Source organism: Pristiophorus japonicus, unplaced genomic scaffold, assembly GCF_044704955.1.
Source record: "Pristiophorus japonicus isolate sPriJap1 unplaced genomic scaffold, sPriJap1.hap1 HAP1_SCAFFOLD_46, whole genome shotgun sequence".
Lineage (NCBI taxonomy): Eukaryota > Metazoa > Chordata > Chondrichthyes > Pristiophoridae > Pristiophorus > Pristiophorus japonicus.
Genome location: NW_027254363.1, coordinates 5,696,094 through 5,704,055, shown reverse-complemented (window position 1 = coordinate 5,704,055; position 7,962 = coordinate 5,696,094).

Sequence of the window (7,962 nt, the reverse complement as noted above, 5' to 3'; positions counted from 1 at the left end):
TTTCCTCTTGTGCAGAATAGCAAACCGAGAGGCCATCAATGTAAGATATTCACCAAAAATTCAAATATAAGCTTATTTACACAGAATGTCGTGAGAATGTGCATGTTGCTGCCACAGGGAGTGGTTGAAGCAAATAGTGTCGATTCATTTAAGTGATGGTTAGATAAGCATATGTGGTTCACGGGAATAGAGCTAATGCTGATAGAGTTGATGAAGAAAGACAGGATAACAGCATTTCAATTCCAGATATATTTAAATAACTAAATTTAAATTCCACAGCTGCCATGGTTGGATGGGTACTCATGTCTCTGAATTAATAAAAAAGTAACATAACCACATTTCTACCGTACCTTAACTTCATGCTTCAGCTGTGCAAATGGGTCAAGTCGATGAATAGCCTCCTTCAACTCCTATGTAACAGACTAGAGTGACAGAATGGTCTGCTCCGCTTCCGAAATACAATGATCAAGGGCTTAAATTGACACCTCCTGTTGCCGTGTAACAGGAAGAAAGGAGCTAAATCAAACCCTTCTATTCCTATGTAAGAGTTTTGAGGAGATAAATAGTGTGCTTCTGTATAACAGGTTCGAGAGATTGATGTGGACTCCTCTTGGTCCACTGCAACAGGCTCGAAGCGCTAAATGACTTCCACTCTTTCCAGTGCAACTGTCTCAAGTGGCTGAATGGCCTCCTCCTTTTTTTGTGTAACAAGCTCGAGGGGCTGAATGTCGTCCTCCTGTTCTTGTGCAATAAGATGAGGGGCTGAGTGACCTCTTCCTGTTCCTTTTTAACCCATCTCTATGGGATGAATATCGTTCTCCTGTTTCTATTCGACAGGCTCGGGATGTTGAATGTCCTCCCTTTTTTCCAGTGTAAGAGCTTTATGAGCTGAATAGCGTCCTTCTGTTCCTATACAAGATATTCTAGGGGTTGAATCGTCTTTTCCTGTTCATATAAAACTGTCTGGTAGGCACTGAACTACCCGCCTGCCTTCTTATGTAAGCCGCTTGAAAGTTTGAATGGCCTCCTGCTGTTCCTATTTAACATGTTTGAGGGGATGAATAGCCTGCTCCTGGGTAAAGTTCAATGGCCTGAATGGCTTCGTCCTGTTCCTGTGCAATAGGCTCACAAAGGTTTAAATTAGATTACATATGATATATGGTACAGAAACAGGCCATTCGTCCCAGCCAGTCGGCTATGCTCCACTGGAGCCTCCTCTCATCTTTGCTCATCTGAATCTCTATCAGCTTAACCCTCTTTTCCCTTCTTTCTCTCGTGTACTTATCGAGCCTCGCCTTAAATGCATCCATACTATTCGCTTCCAACACTCCCTGTGGTGGCGAGTTCAACAATGTCACCACTCTTTGGGTAAATAATTTCTTCGGAATTCCCTATTTGATTTCATGGTGATTATCGTATATTGATGGCCTCTGGTTATGCTCTCCGCACAAGTGGGAACAGTCTCACTGGATCCATTCTCTAAACCTTTCATTTTGGTAAATATCGCTTTTAGCTCAACCTTCAACCTCCTAATTTTCAGGAGAAACGAGATCCAGCCTGTTCATCCTTTCCTGATATGTATACGCTGGTTGTTCTGGCACCATGCTTGTAAATCTTCTCTACATGCTCTGCAATGCGTCTATATCCTTTTTATAACATGGCGACCCGAACTGTAAGCAGTGCTCTAAGTGTGCTCTAACCATGGTTAGCTACAGGTTTAGCATCACGTCCGTACTTTTCAATTCTATACGTCTAGAAATAAATCCGAGTGCTTGGTTCGCTTTTTTTATGACTTTGCAAAACGGTGACGTAACTTTTAGTGTTTTGTGTATTTGTAGGTCGAGATCCAATTATTACTCTACGCCACCCAGACTGGCTCCATCCAAATATTATGGGAGCGCCCTATTCATCTTACTCAAATATAATACCTCACATTTATAACATTTGACATGAAGTTGCCCATTCTGCAAGTTTATTAATGTCCTCCTCCAATGTGTTGCAGTCCTCGTCAGTTGAGACTATCCTCCATAATTTGGTGTCGTGTGCAAATTTAGAAATTGTGTTTTTGATTCCTAGGTCTAAAGCCTTAAAATAAATTGTAAACAACATTGGTCCCAGCAATTACCTTGTGGAAAGCCACTATTCAACACCTACCACTATGAAAAGCTACCTTCTACCTCGACACTCTGCTTTCGGGCTTGAAGCCGGGCTAGCTATACATTCTGCTCATTCTCTCCTGACTCCGCATTTGCTGACCTGGATTGAGGCTCTTCTTGTTCCTGTGTAACAATTTAGATGTTCTAATGTTTATCATCTTCATTCAAACATGCGGGCATCGCAAGTAGGCCTTCATTTGTTGTCCATCGCTCTCTGCCCTTGCGAAGTTTGTGGTGAGCACCGCAGTCGTTCGGCCCTTTCAGAGGACACTTAAGATTCAGACGCATTGCGCTGGGTCTGTTGTCTTTTATAGACCCAGACCGGTAAGAACGGCAGGTTTCCTTCCCCAGATGTGACTAGTCAACCAGGTGGATTTGTTACGACCCCTGTGTAAGGTGCTGAAAGGTTTCGAATGTTCTTGTTCAACAGGTTGAGGAACGGAATGGCATTCCACTCTTCCTATGTAAAATGCTCGAGGGTTCGATTAACCTCCTCCTGTTCCAGTATAACAGATTCGTGAGTCTGAAATGCCTCGTCCTCAGTCTATGCAACAGGTTCGAGAGACTAAAAAGACTTCAACTCTTCTTGTAGACAGGCTGAAGGAGCTGAACGGCTTCCGTCTGTCCCATGCCACCACACGCTGGAGGAGTTAATTGTCCCCTGTTCTCTCTGTGTTACAGGCTGGAGGGTCTTCATGGCCTCCTCCTATTCCTATGCAACATTTTCGTGGGTCTGCATTGTGCAATCATTTATGCAAAAGTTTGGAGCTGCAGAATAGAGTTCTACTCTTCTTGTAGGACAGGCTCAAGGAGCGGAATGGCTTCCTACTGCCCTTCGCAACTATTTGAGGTGTGAATGGACTCCTGGTCTCCCTCTCGAACAGGCGCGATGGCCTGCTCCTGTTCCTGTGTAACAAATTCAGGGCGCTAAGAAAACTCAGAGGAAATGTGGGTGGGATTGGAGCCACTTGCGTAACAGGAAGTGCAGGGGCCGCAGTTAAGCTCTCTGAAGTAAAATGTGCGGTACGGCCCAGGAAACACCAAATCCTGACGCATAACTCAACTCTGGTGGGACTCAAACCCACAACCTTTAAATGCCTCATTTATGAATGATTTGGAGTTCAATACACTATCCATTGCGCCACAGAGTCGCCAAGTGCTGTGTTAATACAAAGGCAAAATAGTGTTGATGCCAGAAATCTGAACTAAAAACACAAAAATCTGGGAACACTCAGCAGACCACGCAGAGTCTGCGGAGAAAGAAAAAGTGTTAGCTATTCAGGTCGATGAACTTGCATCCCAACTGGATCGTTATGTGTCTGATTAAAAGCGATATGCTGTCAGTCCGGATCATTCTGTATCTATTTTAAAGGGATGTTTTGTCATAGACTCATAGAAATGTACAACACGGAAGTTGGTCATTTTCGCCCATCGTGTCCGCACCTTGCAACAGAGACCTATCCAACCGAATCACACTTTCCAACTCTTGGTCCGTAGCCCTGGATCATTCTGTGTCTGTTTAAAAGGAATGTTTTGTCATAGACTCAGAGAAATTTACAAGGCAGAAGGTGGCGATTTCAGTCTATCATGTCTTCGCATTCCGACAAATAGCTATCCAACAGAATCACGTTTTCCAAATCTTGGTCCGTAGCCCTGTGGATTGCGGCGCTTCATGTGCACATACACGTAATGTTTTAAATGTGTTCAGGGCTTCTACATTTAACACACTTTAAGGAAGTGATTGCCAGACAACCAACAAACTCTGGGTGAAACCATTTCACTCAAATCCCTTCTACCCTCCTATTATTTACTTTAAATCTATGCCCCCTGGTTGCTGACCATCTGCTGAGGGAAATAGATCACTATCTCGGCAATACATAATTTTATACACTTCAGTAAGGTACCTACTCAGCCTTCTCTGTTGCAAAGAAAACACTCCCAGCCTTTCCAATATTTCTTCACAGCTAAATATTGCAGTCCGAGCAACATTCTCGTAAATCGACACTGCACCCTCACGAGTGCAATCATATATTTCCTGTAATGCAGTGATCAGAACAGATGCAGTACTCTAGCTGTGGCCTATCTACTGTTTTACACAGTTCAAGAATAACTTCCCGGCTCTTATATTCGATGGCTCACCAAATAAAGGCAAATATTCTGTGTTGTTTCTTAAGCACCGTAACCAGCTGCACTACGACCGTCAGGGATCTGTGGCTATGCACTCCATGTTCTTCTCAGTGTCGTACAATTTAATATATATTCCCTTGCCTTATTAGCCCTCCCCAAATGTATTACCAGACAGTTCTCTGGGTTGAATTCATTTAGTCACTCCTCTGCCCAACTGGCGTGTTCATTGACATCTTCCCGCAGTCGACATCTTTCTACCTCATTATCAATCATACCTGTTTGAACAATGATTTAGACACTTGCGCTAATTTGTACTTTGGCATCCATGCGTCACCTTATTATTGCATAATACTCCTGTGAAGCGCTTTTGGAAGTTTCACAAAATTAATGACGATATATGAATGCAAGTTGTTGTAGTTGTTAAAACCGGTGCTACATAATGCTTTTTTGGAGTCTGCACCACAACACAAAGAGACATTTTCCCCGACGGGTGTTGCAGGAGTTAATGCTGCTTACACGAGCGCGCTCCTGCCCTACTTCACCTCATCCTATCAGTATATTCTTCGAATCCTTTTTCACAAATGGTCTTAGGTTCATCTGTGCGATTCGTCTCAACTCCTGCTGGTGGTAGCATCTTACACATTCTAACCAATTTTTGGAGCGAAGTTACTCTTGAATTGCCTACTGCATTTATCGGTGTCTATCTTAATGACCACTTGTTCTGAACTTGCGTACAATAGCAAATATTTTCTCGACGTCGAACATATCAAAACTATACATAATGGTAAAATCAGTATCTGCTTTGTCTTTTGTCGAGAAAAGCTTCCAGACTGTCGTATTTCCAGATAAGTAAATCGTTTCGGTGCAGACAGAATTGCTTTCTTCTGTGATGCGAGATTCGAAGATTCAAAGATTTAATTTCAGCTCGACTAGGCGACACAACAGGGTCAGCATGAAAGCCAATTGTCTGCTATTTGCACCGATGATTAGACTAATAAAGCAGCTGCTTTGCGTAGTTGCGTTGGCCGAGTGGTTAAGCTGTTGACCTTGAAATCTTGATAGGGTCTCTTTGGGAAGGTTCGACCCCTGCTCGCAGTGATTCAGCAGCCAACGTTTATTTCTTTAACTGGCTCCCTGTGGATATCACTGGCCCAGCATCTGATCACTATTGCTTCCGCTGTCCTTTATTACACTGATTGATGCGAAGCAGCTGTTCGAATTTGAAAAACTAACAATTCATCGGCATTAGTTAGTGATTGTTGGTCTGTTGGAAACTATTTGCAAAGATCCGTGAGAAATATACACAGGAAACAGCATAAAAAATGCCTTTTAATAAAGATCCCTCCAATGTTTCGAAGGAAATCACCCGCAGCTAATGCGTGTGGAGGTGTTTGTTTTTATAAATTTGAGCAATATTTGCCAACTCGAACCTGCAATTTTCTGATAACATCAGTTCTTGAACTGAATCCTAATTCTCACCACTAGGCTAAGTGGCACACACGGCCCGCATGGCCTAATCGTGAGAATGAACGTTTACACCAGGAATTGTATTCATTTCAGTTCCATATTTTGCACTGCAATCCAAACAGCAGCAGTGAGCCATTCACTGATTGAAATACGACTCGTCCCAAATTACCGTGGATACTCGAATTGTTCATCAAATGCTGGAATATCTCCACATGTCAATGAGCACTCGGCAGAACGAAGATTTTGCAGCATTGCTTCAAAGTCTTGCAGGTCTGTAATTTTCGTTCCTAAGTGTCTAAGCTGCTCTAAAATAATAAAACTAAGGTACTCGTAACCACCACGCCCAGCATCGCCCCCCACCCACCACCCCGCAAAAATAACAAATGGCCTGGGGATCGAACCCGCAGCCTTGACATTATCAGCACCACGCAATAATCAGCTGACCTCAACGACATTGTTATATTGAACTAATATCGGACGATATCAATGAAAAAACGAGCAATTCTACAGAGACATTTACCTCAGGATTTTCCATAGCCTTTCACAGCCAATTTAACTGTACATTTAAAGTATGGTCACTTTTGTAATGTAGGAAATGCAAAAGCAGATTTGCAACAGCAAGAACCCACGAGGTGCTAGTGCCCAGATTTTGGTTGAGGGATATCTTTGGCCAAAGGACAACGGGATGAATCTCCTGCTCTTTGTCTGAACATAGCGTGGGATCTTTTACATCCAGCTCGAAGTGCAGACTGGGCCTCGGCTTAAGATCTCATCCAAAAGACTGCAGCTCCGACAGTGCAGTGCTCCCTCTGCACTGCGTCTCTGATAGTGAAAGACCAAACTGACCTCCACACTAATCTGTCCATGACAGTATTGTAGAAGTGAACACTGTACTGTCCCTATTGATATAGAAATATGGAAACACAGAGATTTACAGCGCAGAAGGAGTCCAATCCGGCCCAGCGTGTCCACGCCGGCCGACAAAGAGCCGTACCGCCCTGGGTCAGCAGCTCAAAAGTTTGCATATTAACCTGTGAACAATGACGGAAAGGCAATGTGCACCCAGCCCAAACAGTACACCTCACACAACTACGACAGACCTTATACTGAAACATTCTACATCCCAACCCAAACGGAGTCATGTGATTTCCTGCGACAGGCAAAAACCAGGTAAAAACTCATGCCGATTTAGAGAGAATAAATCTGGGAAAATTTCGCTCCGACCCATCTGGGCGATCGAAACTAGTCGAGGAAATCACCCTGGCCGTATTCTATTCCCTGCAGTAATTATCATTATATCTACGCTGTCCAACAAAATGATATCCAGTCTAATCCCAATTACAAGCCCTAGGTCTGTAACCCTGCACGTTACTGCACTTTAAGTGCCCATACAACCATCTCTTAAAAGGGGTGAGGGATTCTGTATCCACCACTCTTCCAGGCACGAGATCCAGATCCCCAGAACCCTCTGCGAAATGAAGTCCCTTGCTCAAAACGCGTTTAAACCTTCCACCAACCACCTTGTGAGCTCTGGTAATTGAACCCTCAAACAATGAAACCTATATTTAACCTTGGTTAGACAACATTAGAACAATGCTAATTCTTCTGGTCGCCATATTATAAAAAGGTCAGAGAGGCATTGCAGATAATGCAGAGAAAATTTACAAGGATGATACCAGAACAGCCAAAATATTTTTCTCAAGAAATGATAAACAGGCTGTGTCTCTTTTCTCTTGAAATAAGAAGCCTGAGCGTTGAACCAGGGTTGGTTCTCTGTTTACAAGGTAATGGTAGAATGGGGGACATGCTGGGCCATAATGTTGCCCAATGTGTGGAATACAATTCCTGTTTTCACTCTGCATTGCTTTGTTTGGCACTACAACCATGCTAAATGGGATAATTCTGAAAAGACCTAATGCTCAAAACTGGACATCAATTAAAATGCTGTCGGACATCAGCAGCTTCAGAACTGTATTAAACACAATCTGTCAACTTTTGGCGCAGCATCTCCCTCACTCTCCCATATACTTGTAAACAGAGGACCAACCCTGGTTCACCGCTCAGCCTTCTTATTTAAAGAGAAAAGAGATCCAGCCTGGTCATCCTTTCCTGACATGTACACGATGGCTGACCTGTATCATCCTTGTAAATCTTCTCTGCAGCCTCTGCAATGCCTCTCTATCCTATTTATAACATGGCGACCAGAACTGTT